The following is a 17,738-nucleotide window of genomic DNA, read 5'->3' on the forward strand; positions in this document are numbered from 1 at the left end:
TATCCAGACTGTCACACACTTTTCCTTCTCATTTTGCAACGGAATCCTTTCTTGCCTGCAGAGAAAGAGGCAGCGATATTGAAATTTCTACAAAGAGAGTTTGTCCCTTGAGTGTTCTTACAGGCATTTGTGCTGAAGAGATGTTAACATGAGCAGCATTTTACATGAAATATATTCCCGTTGCTCAGGGTTTTGCTGATTGATTCTTGCACTGCTTCAGCTCCCCACATTTCCCAGCCCTCCAAGGAACCCTACAGAAATAAGGAAGCCAGGACTTAATATTTGGATTTTATTTTTTTTCCCAAAAAATAGCAGAATAAATAACACTTCAAGATTCTTCTTTTATATGCAACACAAGAGGAGGTAATTGGTAAAGATTTGTTTTGAGACCACTTTAAATAAACTTTTTTAGTCCTTGTGGCTAGAGGAGTCTTTGGTTGTGGTGAGGACCCAGACAGGTGGGTGCTGACCCCCACCACTGTGTTATCCTCTGTATAAGCCCCCCCAGCCCCTCACCAGGGGGTGAGCCATCACCCCAAAAATGGCAGGGGACCTTTCTTATTGCACCCTGGCAGGAAGGAGCTTCCCTTCAAGGGACAGGGGTGTCCCCTGACCTAAGGCTGAGACTGGCTTCGCCCATGCCAGCAAAGTGCTTCCAAGGTGAACCACCGGTGCTATGTAAATGCCAATTTTTATTACTGTGGGTATGGGTAAAGATTAACCACCCCAGCTGGCAAGGGAACTGAAGTGAAGCCTCCTTCCTTCCTTCTCCACCTCTGATCTCAGATCAAAAGCTTCAGCCCTGCCTGCCGCACCCTGCTCCTGCAAGGAGCTGTGCTGGGAGGGTGATGCCCAGAGCACCCAAATGGCATGGCCACCCCTGAGACCCCAGCTCCCCCAGGGCCACGCGGCACTGCCGACTCCCGCTAACACCTGCTTTGGGTCTTGGTGCTGCCAGAGAACAAAGAGGAGGAGGAGGAGGAGGAGGATGACATCTCAGAGAGGAGGTGGGAAAAGGAGGGAAGAAGGACAGAACACGCCACACTAGGACGTGCTTTGCACAGATGTTAAAAACCGGAGCATCTCTACTAATTGCACCAAACTTGGCAGAAATTAAGCCTAATAGGCTTCCTTCATACGACTGTGTGACTAAACACCAGATGCCCTAAAGGCACAAACTGACAAAGCTGTGTAAATCTACAAGAAAGTGTCTGTGATCTTTCTGACAGAGACTGTTGCAGGGCAGCCCCCTGAGCAGCCATCCGCCTGATGGGCAGAAGCTGGTGGGGTAGGGGTGCAGGTGTTGGGGATGTGTGTTAAAAAATCCAGCACCAAAATAAAATTTGATTACAAAGATGCTCTTGAGAGTGCATTTTCATTAAAACATCCGTTTTCTGGAAAAGTGGCAAAGCTGCAAAGACTTTTTCCTATTTTGCTCCCCTAGCACAGCACTCCTGTCTGCTGTCATGAGCAGAACCCAATACTTTACAAATGGTCTTGGTGCATCATGGGAGGAGAGGGTTACATTGGATTTATCCAAGAGTGCTGTAAACTACATGGCCCTTCTCTCTTCAGCCTTATCTTTGAAATGTCTCAAGAGACATCTTATTTTTATGACTGCTCAAGGACTGTAAGCCCGAGGAGCTGCTTTTGGGAATGCATATGATCCCTGTCACATCAAATGACTACACTGTAATGTCAGCACTGTCTGTGGAACATAAAGTAGCTGCTGGGTCTCAACTCTCCATCTGCAGCTCCCCAAGATCCAGGGGTTTAAATCTGAATTTTCTATTTCAGTATTTTCAATAATCTGAAACTGTTTATTAAGGGGGTTAATGCATGACATTTTACCTCCTTGTGTTCTGTGGTCAGCAAAATGTATAGAGATTGCTCTTGAGAAATTTTTATCTGTGTTTGTGGTTAATGTGGATGATTCCCTTAGGGAACGTCATGGTACTGTGCCAGTGATTCTTCTTGTTCCAAAACACAGTAAAACTCTACAATTTTAAATCACTGGCACAATACCTTTTCAGGTTATGTCAGAAATACTGGGTATCCCTTTCAATAAAGTTGCAGCATTTATTTGATGTTTAAATTTATTACTAGCATGAGAACAGTAATCTGCAATATACCTGCAGGTCAAAACAAAGACATTAACATTGTTGAAATGAAACTTTGAGGGTTTTTCTCCCCAGTTTAAAATGCCACAAAACAGACGTTGGAGTTTTTCAAAGGCACAATTTTCTAATGGAAAAATTCCATTGAAAGATATGTGACTAACATTAATTATCAGGACAAATCTGGGAAATTTGAGGATGGTCAGAATAAGAAATCAAGCAAGCATGTACTGGCAATACTTTGACATGAGTTAATGCACATGCGAGCTGAATTTTGAGGGCTTGTGATAACAACTCTGTCTTTTGGAAGATAAAATCAGAGGGAGTTTCTTCAGACTGGTTTTGTGAAGCTGACATCTGATTCAGCCTCCTTGACCTTCTAGCGGACTTAAAGCTGATGGAACACATCACTAAGCAGCAGAGGAGGAAATAAATACTTTTAGTAAAGGTGTATCCATCTTTGGTGATGGTCACTAGCAGGTGTTTGAATTTGTTCTGGATCTCCTCAGTAAAGAAATGGCTCACAATAATGATACTGCAATGTCAAAAGATAACTGGTTGATCTCATCTTCCAGGCTACCTCACCTACTTCTCACTGTGGGCTTGTTCAGTCTTTTTAGATATTCATTTATTCATGTTTCACACAAATCTATGTCATGCTGCCATATGTTACCGGCAACCTCGATGTCAGGAATGACTAGCCTTGTACCTGTGAGTTTAGATGTTAGAGGTTGATTAAATATGTCTCTAATGACTGCTTTTCTCATGCTGCTATTTGGAGTTGTGGTCTCAAGTTGAAAGGGCTAAAATGCAGGAAAAGAGAGCAGCCTGGGAGGGACGACTTCACAAGAACACTTCTTCTCTGGAATACGAAAACAGTTTGCTAACGTAGGAGAAGCAGTAGGCTGAATGACTAGGTTTTCTATACTAATGACTAAGTGTGTATCACACCAAAGGTCATTCATTTTATGTACCCCACAAATATGCAAGCCTAAGTCTGCCTGATGGTGACTAGTGGCAACAGTTCTTGTTTTGTCTCCATCATCTGGGCTTGTGACCACGGTGGGGAGGCCTCAGTTCTACGGTTTTCTTCTTACTGATGTAATTATTGTACAGCTAATAGTCATGATTTGCCACAGGCTGGAGGAATGGCAGTGGACGGGAGAAATGGCTCCTACAACAACCAGCTCTGTAACCTGTCTACTCTGCCTTTCTCAACAACAGGCAACAGAGTTTGGGTGGGCACATGTCTTCGCTGAGTGAGCAGGAGGCTGTTTTATCTAGGTTCACACAGAAGCTTATAAATTTAAGGTGAGTGAAAAGAGAGTCCATTCACTGAAACTGTATTTTAAAAAATTAATCCCATAGACACTGAATCAGATCATAGCCTGGAAATGATTTACAAACCCGCTGTCTGTGTCTGAGAAACCTGAGTGAGGACTTCCTTTATAAGCGAGTATTAGCAAGTTAGGTTTCCTTCTAACTGGCAAACCAGCAGACACCTATTTGAACGTTTCAGTGTAAGGAAAAAACTTGGGCCATGGCATAAAAGTGACTCTTTCATCTTGTGACCTAAGAACACTCTGGTAAGCATTCCTCACCTACCCAGAGATGATGTGTAAGCAAGTTGTCGCAACACAAGTCAGTGTCACAGAGAGAGAACGGATGTCACATGCATAGCAAATGGCAATGCTTTTGCCTTTAATCAGCTACTGACATAGATGCAGCAAGGCAAGTGCCCATTCGCTTCATGCAAAGATAATGACACATTGCAGGTCACACCTGCACCCAATGTGCCCAATAATGTCATAAACCAACTTATGAAGCTGGAACAAAACCAATCATGATTTAACCTGAATGGGGGAGTCCTATTATAAAATTGCCCGTGCCACAGTCAGAAGGAAGGAGGAGTTATATCGCCCGTATCTAAAGAGGCATCCTCTCCTTCCTTCCATTTTTTTCTACTAGTGCTGACTCAGCTGAACACCAGCTGTGAGCTTTGCTTTCCACTGTAGTCTCTATTCCTGAAAATTTGTTTGTTTTTGGTTTTGGTGGGGGCTTTTTGGTTGTATTTTTTTTTTGTTTGATTGATTTTTGTTGGTTTCATTTGTGTTTGTTTGTTTTGGGGTTTTTGTTTTTGTTTTGTTTGTGTTTTTGGTTTGTTTTCTTTTTTTTTTATGACGAGTTGTGTTCTTAGACTGGTATTTCAGCCCCTTTCTGATACATAAGAAGTAAAATTTCTTACAGTCACATCTGTGTTAGGCTGAGTATGGCCTGAGCCTGACTCTGAACACTGATGAGTTAAAGGAGTGCTGAGTGAAAGAAAATACTTTTCCCTCATCTTCCTTCTCTGACCGGGACAAAGCCCAAAGATGTGCATTATTTCCTTAAGTCTGGGAAGAGAAGTTATTCCAGAGTTAGACATTTCCTCCTGAAATAACTGTATGGACAAATGGGTTCTGAGTGAACAATCCAGGATTCAAAAAAAAACATCAGTCCTTACTAAAATATCCATATTCCATAAATAGTTGAATGAAATCAGGTTTTAATCAAAGTGTAAATTCTTTTCCTCAGTTATTCAGAAAAGGTTTGCTTTCCATTTGAATCCTATGCTGCTATATCTCTCTATATATTTTTAAAATTAAAAATGTGTTTATTGGAAGTATTTCTATAAGGCTCAGGAGGCTTGGCAATCATTTTTATTGGATTGATCAGTTCCGCTTGCATACAAATTGCCATTTCAATTGACTGCTGCAACACTTTTTTTTTAATATAAACTGTTCTATTGATTCTGACATAAATAACATACAGAGTGCTTCAAACCATAAAAACATCAGTTTTGGGGATTCTTACCAGAATCTACCACATACCAGACAACAACAAGCAAACAAAGTGCAACTGAAACTATGAAACTATTAGCTTTTAGAAACTTTTATCCTCCTGGCTTTGGCAACTGCCATTTGTGTGTCTAGTATATCCTTAACCTGCACATTTTGCACATGTTTTTGCATTCATGAAACATATCACAGAATCACAGAATGTTAGGGATAGGAAGGGAATGAACAATAATTTAAAAAAATCCTTCAAACAGGTCTAATGTAGCTAATGAGAGAAAAAGGAACAAGAAAATATGGGGGAAATAAACCCCAAACATTCACCTATTCTATTTTTGTTTTGAACTTTTATTCTGGGAGGGGATTTTGTCGCCTTATTGGTATGACTGCCTTTCTGCTTGAGCAGAGTTATAGACGCATGCTCCCAGGAAACATCTGCCCTACCACAAACATACCTGCTGCTCTTGCCGTGTGGTTTACTCTTCCAGAGAATGCTTTGGAAACACACATTTCTTTGATCTGTGCTCTGGATTTAAGGTTGGTCTCTATTTCTTTCTACTGAGACATCCCTCACATGTATTACAAGCCCCACACTTGAATACTAACCACTGTCTGGGTTATGGAGCTACGTTTTGGTTCTCCAAGACCTTCCAGTTAGGCAACACACTCCCATTTCCTCAGCTGCCAGTCAGAGTTCATTATCAGCAGCTTAGAAGCAAAGCTGGGCTGAGATTTTCTGAAACAAGGGTCAATTGATACAATGGGCTCCAGTTTGTAATAGAAGTTATTGAAACAGAGGTATAAAGATTAAAGTCTTCCCAGGGAGCATGCATCCAGTCTGTCTGTGTTGGAAGAGGTACACCTGTCATGTGTGTTATCTTGTCTCGTTTTCTGATTGGAAATACCATTTCTTCTGGACTGATAAACATCTAGAAATTCAGGCCAAATGGACACGTATTATTCAGATCCTGTCTGGACAGAGTTTCCAAGCAGAAAAAGAAGACAAAGCTGGGAAATCTGAATCCTATGCAGGTGTTCTACACAGTGAGCATAGTGAGTCCAACACACTGAAGATGGGTAAAGGCCTCTGAGTATGCAGTATCCTATGTGGGCACATACATTTCTGTCTGGGACATCTCTGGCAGATCTGTGAAAGGCCTAGGAAGAAAAGCCATTGCGATTGTGGACACTAAAAAAGGGAGAAATAAAGATTGAAATGCATCCACTGTGCAATTCTCCAGCTCAATTATATCTTTGTTCATGTATTTTCCTTGCTTTCCAACCTAGATTTTTCACTAAAACCTGAGGCATATTGATTTTATGTCCTCACCCTACAACTGTGGTGGCCTTGTTTACTGTTGATCAGCAGCAGCTGTGGAGCATCGCTTTGATGTGCCTACGGCTGTTACATGACTGCATTTCTTGGACAAATCAGGAGAAAGCCTAATGCTGCATTGTTGCATTTCACCTAACAGGACACTGTAGTTTGGTTTGTTTTGACTGATTGTTTGGTGGGTTTTTGTTTTGTTTCTCTTTGAAAACAGCTATTTAAGTCAACAGGGGGTTGCCCATATTTCCTTAGACCGCAGAGGAATGGATGAATAGATGGTATTTGTTTCTTCCCAAGGGCTGTGTTTTGTTGTTGTTGTTGTTGCTGTTTGTTGGTGGGGGTTTTTTTTGTTTGTTTTTGTTGGGGTTTTTTGGTGATGTTTCACTGAATTGCAGAATCACAGAATGTTAGGGGTTGGAAGGGACATTGAAAGATCATCTAGTCCAATCCCCCTGCCGGAGCAGGAACACCTAGATGAGGTTACACAGGAAGGCGTCCAGGTGGGTTTTGAATGTCTCCAGAGTAGGAGACTCCACAACCCCCTTGGGCAGCCTGTTCCAGTGTTCTGGCATCCTCACTGAAAAGAAGTTTCTCCTCAAATTTAAGTGGAATGTCTTGTGTTCCAGTTTGAGCCCATTACCCCTTGTCCTACCATTGGTTGTCACCGAGAAGAGCCTGGCTCCATCCTCGTGACACTCACCCTTTACGTATTTATAAACATTAATAAGGTCACCCCTCAGTCTTCTCTTCTCCAAGCTAAAGAGACCCAGCTCCCTCAGCCTTTCCTCATAAGGGAGATGCACCACTCCCTTAATCATCTTTGTTGCCCTGCACTGGACTCTCTCCAGCAGTTCCCTGTCCTTCTGGAACTGAGGGGCCCAGAACTGGACACAATATTCCAGATGTGGTCTCACCAGGGCAGAGTAGAGGGGAAGGAGAACGTCTCTGGACCTACTAACCACCCCCTTCTAATACACCCCAGGATGCCATTGGCCTTCCTGGCCACAAGGGCACAGTGCTGGCTCATGGTCATCCTGCTGTCCACCAGGACCCTCAGGTCCGTTTCCCCTACACTGCTCTCTAATAGGTTGTTCCCCAACTTATACTGGAACCTCGGGTTGTTCCTGCCCAGATGCAAGACGCTACACTTTCCCTTGTTATATTTCATTAAATTTTTCCCCACCCAGCTCTCCAGCCTGTCCAGGTCTCGCTGGAAGGCAGCACAGCCTTCTGGTGTGTCAGCCACTCCTCCCAGCTTGGTGTCATCAGCAAATTTGCTGATAGTACACTCTATTCCCTCATCCAAATCATTGATGAATATTTTGAATAATACTGACCCCAGTACTGACCCTTGAATCACTCCACTAGATACAGGCCTCCAACTGGACTCTGCCTCATTGGCCATGACTCTCTGGCTTCTTCCCTTCAGCCAGTTCACAGTCCACCTCACTACCTGATCATTCAGACCACACTCCCTCAGTTTAGCAGCAAGGATGCTGTGGGAGACTGTGTCAAATGCTTTACTGAAGTCAAGGTAGACCACATCCACTGCTCTGCCATCACCCATCCACCTCATTATGTCCTCATAAAAGGGTATGAGGTTTGTCAAGCATGACTTCCCCTTGATGAAGCCATGTTGACTGCCCCTAATGACCCTCTTATCCTTGATAGGCCTTGAGATGGCACCAAGGATAAGTTGTTCCATCACTTTCCCAGGGATGGAGGTGAGGCTGACCGGTCTATAGTTACCCGGGTCCTCCTTCTTGCCCTTTTTGAAGACTGAAGTGACATTTGCTTTCCTCCAGTTTGGTTTGGTTTTTTAGAAATAAAGAAAAGGACAAAAATATAACAAATGTTCTTACCCATCTGTCAGCAGTCCATTAGCAAACAAGTCCTTGGCAGTAGGGAAAGGAAGAGCATTTACCATGCTCTAAGGTGGATGATGGGGCAGAAGCAATACTGGTTGGCTTGTGGCAGCAGGAGTATGTCATGTCACTTTGGATTTATTCCTCCAGCAACAGCCAACTTGATGCTTCTTTTTTCCGCCCTCCCTTCTGCTGACTAAAATTTCCTTTTGCATACAATGCAGCATCATGGGATGGGTGAGACTCCACATATCCTGCCAAAGCTGGTTTTATCTGGATATCTCTCAAAGAGAAAGCTACTTTCCAAGAAAACCTCCTTGCGTGAGCTTGAAATTCTGTGCAGAACTTCCCTCACTGATACTTTCCTTGTTTCAGCAGAAATCTGTTATTATCTGCTTGCTTTCTCATGCTTTGAGCAGACTCAGGAGAAGCCAGAGAACAATGGGGCTTCCATCTCCAAGCAGCTCTGGCCAGCTTGCCTCTGTTTCCTCATCTAGCACATTTTAATAACAGTTTAATTGCCTCTATTCACATCATGGAAAAGTTCTGTGAAAAATGGAAAGGTATGATCAGCTTAAATTATGGACTACATTGACAGGATGGGGAAAATGTTTTTCTATTTGCATTGTGCTCTGTGGAGCTCTGTAAAGCTGAGCTTTACTAGGGCTTGGCTGAATAATAAGCATCTAAACAGAGAACCCTGCATGTGACTTTACAAGCAGTTCATCACAGAGTTCATATTAATGATCCCATTCCTTCTGAATAGATTCAGCTGATTTCTCACTCACTCTCACATGACTTTGTGCAAGGCTCTATGATACCTTGTGAGAACAGCAATGACACATCCATGCTGATATAGTCATTAGATAGCCTGGGAACTCATGCTTCCCAGTGTGGTCATTTGCTTGCAAACAGATACTGCTATGATGCAGTGAAGGTCTTTCTTTGTGTAAAAATTGCTGCAAGCCTGCAGTGCAGGTTTTCAGAGGGGAATGACCAGAGAGTTAAATCTGCTTTTTAAAGATGTGCATAGTCTTCCAGTGCTGGGGTACAGTTATGAAGATGTAACCTCATTACAGATTTATTAATGAGAATATTGGCAGATATAACTTTCTCAGTTTTTATTTTTCACTCTCCGTCTGCTGTTGCTCTGTCTCATGTTGCAACCACACAGGTGATGGACTCCATGTGACTGAATGGCCGTAATCCTGCAGCAAGAAAGAAGGGAAGAGGAAAGTGCTTTCCTGGGAACTCAGAGATGATAAAGAGGCAGCCCATGCTGATTCAGGCCACAGAATATAAAAAAGAGCTTGAATAAGAAAAAAGACAGAAAAAGAAATGTTCAAATGCAGAGTGTTGGATTGCTACCTTCTTTACCTGTTTGCCCAGTAGCTCCAGGGTTTTTGTGGCTTATGTTTATAATTTTCCTCCTAAGTGGTTATGAAATGGCCAGACCTAAAGAAAAGGGAAGGGAAGGGAAGGGAAGGGAAGGGAAGGGAAGGGAAGGGAAGGGAAGGGAAGGGAAGGGAAGGGAAGGGAAGGGAAGGGAAGGGAAGGGAAGGGAAGGGAAGGGAAGGGAAGGGAAGGGAAGGGAAGGGAAGGGAGAGTGGAGGAGAGGAGAGGAGAGGAGAGGAGAGGAGAGGAGAGGAGAGGAGAGGAGAGGAGAGGAGAGGAGAGGAGAGGAGAGGAGAGGAGAGGAGAGGAGAGGAGATCTCTGCTCTGCATGTCAGAGCATGTTATTGACTCTTGTTCTTGGGGTGTGCAGAGCACACTTGCTGTCCAGAGCCCATGTGGGGCTAAGCCGTTATCCCCATTGAGGAGGGTGCTGGGCTGTCTGACTTGCACCAGTGCTAGTTCAGGGCCCACTGAATCACACTGCATTGTGAAGTAAAGGTATTTCCAAAGTTTTTGTTTCCCCTAATAATGAAGATTTCACTGATTATCTCTTCTGAACCTTTCCTGGTGGGGTGCCAACTCGTTGGTGTTGCAGAGGAACAGGAGACCAGAGCTGGGCTGTGAGCTCAAGGAGGAGAACCATACCCTGCAGAGGCTCTCCGACTCCCCTTGTCTCCAAGGGAATGCTGGTCCTACATTTAGACTTATTCCAGGCTTGGGGATAAGTACTGCACTGTATTGTCTATATTTTTGTTTTCAAATAGCTTAGTTTGACATAGCAGAGGAAAAAAAAAAAAAAAAGTGGTAGCATTTCACTTTGATAGCTTTTAATAACAGTTCTTTTATGCTAGCAAACAAATACTGGTTTAATCCTCTGCCTGTGTATTTGTGACATTTGTCCCTGAAACACTTCAGCTACAGCACAAGAAATGGAGTTTCTGCATTAACCAAGGCCAACAAGTGCAGTTGTGAACCTCTGCTTCCCAACGCTGCTTAAAACACAAACATTTGTGGTGCATACATACTTTGTTTATAATCTCATCACTGTGTGTATGGATTTCATTGCAAACAGTGTGGTACATCATTCAGTCTCTTACAGTGTAGAAATAGTGTATACAAATCAGACTAAGTCCTTTATTTATAGTTGTCAAGAACCAGATGACAGAAAACATCTTCTGCTTGAAGAATGATTACTGCTAGTGTTTCCTGGGAACCCCTTTCATCAAACAGTGGGAATATTTCTTGTCCTTAGTACCACATCTGCAATGTTAGAGCCAATAAAATGTCAGTAACTCCATTATTATGAATCCCTGCTTTCAAGGATTAATAATTTCACACATACTCACACACAGGCAAAAGCATTTGAAACTGAAATTTGGCATAAACATTTGTAATCCAAAAGCAAAGCTCACTTCTGCAAAATAATATCTGCAATTTTGAGTCTGAGAGGACTCTCAACGTGCCTGTATTTTTTTTTTTTTTTTTGAGTCAGTTGTTTGGAAGTTATACAATCTCACTATCTGGCGAGAACTCATTTGTATGTCTGAAGCTCTCAGTAGGGAAAAAATTGTGGTTTACTTTGTCATGCTTTCCTGCTTTTTTAAATGGAGTTTTCTCCAGATGCCAAAGAAAAGAAGATGGTAAAGTCCAATTGGTACAGCAGAATCCCTCACTCACTTCTAAATTTATCCATTAAATATTCCAGCCTCCCATTGTTTAAATCCCTTTTATACGTAGCGGAGTAGTATGTGTAAGGAATAATATGCAGGAAAATGTCATTGCATAAAGAAACTAAAACCCCAAGTAACTCCCCAAGCACTGGGATAAAAGAAGGCTAGTTTACTGTGGTTTTTGTTTTAAGTTTGATCACCTTCATTTTTACAAAGATATGAACTGCAACTGAAGCTATCCCCATAGCTAGACGTTTATAATCTCTCATTCTTTTTCTCCCTCTTGTCCTTTCTTTTCTGCCCTGTAGATTTTAATTAGGTCTTTTTCTGCCTGTTTCAATGAATTTCACTGAAATTTGTATTTTTGACATCCCTTTTCCTCTTCTTGTTATTTTTTTTTCTTTTAAATTGATGAACAGGTTTGAAAAGTATTGCCAAGTACTCATATTTGCACATAATTAAAAATGCACATACAGTGGGAATACACAAATCTCATTAGCTAAGAGAATAACATTAAAAAACCCTGTGGCTCTCTCAGCACTTATGTGATAATACCTCAGTTGTCCAAGAACCTCTAATAGTTTAAGAACCTTCAAGGATAGTGTAAATTTCTCATCAATCACTGTCTGATGATCTTTGGGCACCTATGCAAAATGTAAATAAACCAAAGCACCAAATGTAGAGCAGCATGCCCAGTTTCATTTTATTATGCAAGTGGTAAGTTGTTAAATTGCAGAAGTGCTGGTGAAAATTAATTTGGAGAGATTTTCTTTTTTGTGTGGTGACCTAAAATTTCGTGTCAAAATCCAGGACTTGATAGCATTCAGAACACACATGTTGTTGTTGATGATGAAGGAGTACAGTCCAGTTCAGCTTTTTCCAGATACCTGACATCTCTGCTTTTAATTTCTGGACTGTTGGCTTAAATAATTCATTCATTCCTACCCATGCACTTGCTTCATCTCTTATTCACCTATCCAAAGTATGAACCAACTTCCTGGAGTTATCACACCATATTTCAGCTTGTAAAACATGGCATTTCAGGACTTTTGCACAAGCTGCCTTGGCTGCTGCTCCCACTGTTAAGTCGTGGCATGACAGGTGCCTGCAATCCGAAACACAAGTGGAGGAAGCAGCAGGCATTTGATACAGCCATCCATGCACGTAGCGCTGCAATAATCATCAGTCAAGCTGAATGTCAAACATCATAGGCTAGACAGCTTGAGTAGGAAGTGTACACTTTCACAAGGAGTACTCTTATTCTCTCATTAAACTGATACAACTGGGTCAGAAGCAACTGAAGTGAGTTCATGATTAATGTGTTAAGGGCAACCTACTCTAACTCTCACATAACAGTAATCTTTTTCCAGTTGAGGGAAGATGCTAAATGGACTCTTGGGCAATCTGTGCATAGAGCATATCTCTTCTTTGAGCTGAAGTGGTGCTGGTTTGGAATTACAAAACTTTTTAAGACTATCAGTTGTATTTGGGTTGACCTTTGGACTTCACAATGTGCTGCAAGAGCATCTGCAATAAGAAATGTGGGCCAGCCAAGACCAAAGGTCCCCCTCTCCCTGAGGACTGGTCACACCAAACAGCAAGGCCACAAGCCTGCAATGAGAAGCTGAATGAATGTCAACTTAGATAATACTTGCCTGGCATAGAACTGCATGCCATGCCAGGTCAGTTCGTTAATAATACAGAGAAACTAGAAAGTCACATCACAGGTTATCTTCAGATAACCTCAGTGGGAAGAGCCTGAAACAAAAAGACCTGACTAAACAGAGTTCCTGAGTGCTTTATCTTCAGTTAGAGTACTCACATTCTTAAGCTGGAGTCTCCTGCTAGGTGGTGACCTCAAAAGGGAAAGACAGCATATGGTATTAGAGTGTTGGACAGGGTTCAAAACCTACAGCAGGCCCCCTCTATGGCCTTCTACTTTCCCAGAGAGTGCTTTAGGGACTAATCTGATGTTAACTGAAGCTCTTCATAGGGCTTATACTTTTGGTAATGAAGATTCCCTACTAGTATCAGGTCAGGGGAATTTGCCCTGTAAAAATAGTTTCTGCTGCAAGACTAACAAGATACCTTTAGTATAATCAAGGCAGGTAACTCGGGACCTGGAGAACTAGCAGAAAGTGGAAAAGTCAAGGCAGTTGTTTAGTGGCTGATAAGTAAGTTGTGTGTACATCAATGGCAGATAATGGTGCTCATCTTCTCCAGGAGTTTTGTAGGAAGATGTGTCATCTGTTCTTGTCAGTAGAAATTACCCCAAAACCTGCATGAGATATTCTGCTTGTACATCTTTTTCTGCTTGAATTATGCTGGTATAAAACTGGTAGAATAGAGAGAGGCATCAGGGTGTCTGTCATCAATGCCCATACCAATATGTCAAGCATTAAAAAGTGCCTGTTCCTCAGTAGTGTAGAGAATGAACACTACAGTGGATTGTATTTCTGGTACTATTATTACGGAGAGACTTGTAAGAAGCATACATGCTGTGGATGAAATGGGTACGGAATCACAGAGGCTAATGATAGAAAAAGGCCACTTATGTCAACCGCTGCCTTTCCCTGCTGGTATAGGATTGTTCCCAATAAGATATGGTGTATTTTTAGTGCTTTGTCCAGTCTGGTTTTATATGTAAATAATAAAGACTGTCAATTATAAAGGAGCTTGAAATAGTTTTGTTCTAGTTCTGTCTTCCTCTTGCCTCCCTCTTCCTCTTCTGAATTTCTTACTCAGGCTAAATGAGAAAAGGAAAGACATACTTTTTATTTCCCCCCGCCCCGTTCTCTCCTCTTCTTTCTACTGTGTCACTCTTTTCATACACATGACCTGATTTTTAAAAAATTGTATTTGAACTGTTCAGTTCTATATGCTACTCTATCACAGGTCTGATTTATGAGGCTCCTCAAAATGCAGAGGCTCGGTATGACAGGAAACAGTCAACTTGCAAGCCAACGTGGAAAATAAGTAATAAACTAAATAGCAGTTTCTGCTCAGATAGAAACTGAAGCTTTTGCATATGTTTTCCTGTGTACCCTGTCTCACATTATCTTATGAGTTGCTGAGGGTCTACTCAGTGTCCACCTGTCCATTATGGACAGAACGCTGAGCTAGGATGTAGTTTAACCATACCACACAAGAACAAGCAATTTAACGACAAAATAAAGTAGTTTTTTTTGGTTGGTTTTTTTTTGTTTGTTTGTTTGTTTGTTTTTAATAGAAAGAGAATTGTATAGGTACTTTGGCATTTTCATACAAATACCCTGCTATGTTTGGGAGAACTATTTCCCGTTTTTTGAATTTGTACCCTTAGAAAGTTGCATCTCAAGCAGACCATAAACCATTATGACACAGCTTTCAGAACAGGAAGGTTTTGGCTTGGAACTCATCTGTATTAGGAAACAAACTTGTCATTGCACATGCCAGCAAGTCAAGTGGAGAAACTGAGGAAGTTACAGCTGAGGTGCTATTATCTTGATGAGTGAATGGCCCTCAGCGTATTTTGCCTTTGATACATATGCAGTCACATCTCTACTTCAAATCTGCTGAGCTTAACAACTTCTAGTCAGTGAAACAGTGGAAAAATTAATGCTCTCTTTGTTCCTGATGGGAGAAACCCATGTAAATGGTAGCCTGAATGAGAACACAGAGAACAAAAAGACCTAGGGACTGAATTAATACCAGCCAAGTGTGCATGTCCTGTCTGCAGCAAAAGAAATAGAGAGATGGAAAATGAGGACACATAAAAAAATTACTCGTCATCTGCTGTTAAGATGAAGCTGTGGAGAGAGAAAGAGATATCAAGGGAAAAGAGAACTTGTGTTATGGACTGTGTTGGTTGAAAAGAGTCTTGAAATAGAAACTGAGTCTTATTGTCCGTCGATGCTGAGTTCAGAGAAATGGGGCTCCTGACATCCTCTATCAATAATCAGCCTTGCACAAAGCACCAAAGCACCCAGCTCCAGCACCAGCTTCTTTTCCATATGGAAACGACCCTCAGGCTACCCAATATTGGCTAACTGCCAGGGTTACTTTGAGGAAAAAAGAGGGAGAAAAAAAAAAAGCCAAGGCAGAAGGTACTTACCTAATCCCCATTATCCCTCTAGTGACAGGCTGTAGTGTCCCCTGATTTTGGGAAACCCTCCCAGAAGCTGCTAAGGGTGAAAGGGGCCTCAGGCCTTACTTATTCCAACTTGTTTGTGATTTACTGCAGGGAGAAATGAAACAGTATCCAAGAAGGTGAAGATAACCTTTTCAAAGAGGAAAAACATTAATCGAGGGAGAGCAAAAATGTACTGGAAACTGAGGACTATTGGAGACAAGCTGCTATCAGCTTCCTTTGGAAGTCTGGAGTTGCTGGAGAGAAATGAGACTGTACAACTTCATAATTTATAGACCAAAAGACTTAAGGCATATAGGGTAATAAACAGGTAGTGATCCATCTCTTTCTGAGAACTGCTAATTCTGGTTTCCTTCCTCTCATGGTGTCAGCTACACCCCACTTCACCGGTACGCAGCTCAGTAACATTCCCACAGCTGTTAGTGGACTTATCCTAGAGATATTTCAGCAAGATACAGAAATACTGCTATGTGTCTAAGGAATTGAAGCATGGAGGCTAAATGCAGGATTCATCCTGCCTGACTTCATATGTCTCATCTAGACTCTAGGGTCAGCAGAGCCACAGAGGCGCTTCTTGGGCACAAGTTGTCTGACCTTTTTCAGGCATGTAAATAAGCTGAGACATGCCACAGTGCCCGTCTCTCCATCGACAGTAAAGGGCATCCAAATAATTTTCTCATGTGTAGGTGTTTGCACTGTAGAGGGCTGAATTCACATAGGTCTTCCCCAATTAAAACATCTGCTTAGGGATGCTTGGGAATGGAGGCTGGAGCAGAAGCTGGAACCATGGTCTCCCAGAAACCAACATAGTAGCTCTGAATTTATAGCTGTCCTTCTCTGTATGTAGCCCCTCAAGTTTGTGACATTGATTTCTGTATCCACAGTGAAATAGTCAGTTTACATATTTATTTCTAATAGAATACTCACTGATAACCAGGTTCAGGCCATCAGGAATACCGCATCTGTGTCTTAGCAATAGAAAACATTGCTGCATAGAAAATGGTCACCAACAGCCTCACACTGTTGTCCTTTCACTGTAACAGAAATGAAGGTTTTTAAAATCAGTTCAGGTTTGTGAAATGGCATAGTTTTTTCAATCTAGTAACCATGGAACCAGCTTTTTCTATAGCTTGGTTTTTATTTTTCTTCATCTTCCATCTTGCCATGCTACCTTACAACCTTTCTCCTTGACTTGCTGTTGCATGCCTGGCTTTCTGAGTGTGGTCTGTGGGGTTTACCAGTATCTTTCCCAAGAAATGTGTTTTTGTTGTCTTCCTCACATTCCGATTATCAGATGCATTTTACAAACTGCGTCCTTGGGTCTTTTTATGCTGTCTGTAACAAAGTCTCCCTGATTTCCTCAACTCTTTCTTTTTTCTTTCTTATTTTTTTTTCATTTTAAACGACTCACTTCACAGCCCTCATGTCCCATTTTGTCTTCTATCACAAAACAACCAACATTTTGATTTCTTCAGAGTATTTGTGTTTCCATGGTGAAGAGAATATTATAATCTTCTCCTGTGGCTTACCAGCTTCGAATGATACAAACTACAGACTGTCTTTTTAATTTTTTAGCATATTTTTCTGTGTTGAATCCTTTGTATTCAAGTGAAATATGGTTTTAAACCAGGTCATTAGTAGATATATGCACTACAAGGCCAAATAAACTAGTAGTCTGACTTCTAGAAAATTTCACCCAGCTATCGTTAACCCGAGTTCTGTATCTTGTATTTGCCTAAAGCATGTCTTCCAGAAAGGCACCTGGGTTTGAGATAAAGGATTAATCGCTTCATGTGATAGTTTGTGCAAATAATTAATAATTATCTTAAGACATTGTGCCTTATTTCTCACTTGAATTTTTCCAGATTTAACTCTCAGATTAGTGTTTGGCTTCTGCTTGATCAAAGCACATAAGGTACTTATAATAAAACAATATTCAGTCTTCTCTTTGACAGACTATACATATGGACCTCTTCAAGTGTCTAGCTTGATGCTCTTCCTGAACTACATCAAGGAAATGAATTGTGTTGCACTCAGTGTGCTACAGGGCAAACAATGGGAGCATGTTTTGAACAGAAACATCGTGCTTCATCAGGGCTTGGGAGAGAAGGAAAAAGAGGAGAGGAGGGGAGACTATATAGGGCAGGAGACAGACAATTCCTTAGGCAAGCTGCAAAGAAAATCATCTGGGGCTGAAAGCAGGACTATGTGTGTGCCACAGCCCTGCAGTTACTTACCTGCTGTTCTGTAAAAGTGGCAGGGCACGGCAGATGCCTACAACATAATTAGTCCCTGGGTCTCTGCATCAGCTGGGAGTTTGACCCTAGTGAGTCTAGAAACTCACCTGGCAGGGATAAGATCCAGATTTCTCTGCAAACTTGGCCAAGTAACCAGATAA

Source organism: Streptopelia decaocto, assembly GCF_964273445.1.
Source record: "Streptopelia decaocto genome assembly, chromosome: 1".
In the NCBI taxonomy this organism is placed as follows: Eukaryota; Metazoa; Chordata; class Aves; order Columbiformes; family Columbidae; genus Streptopelia; species Streptopelia decaocto.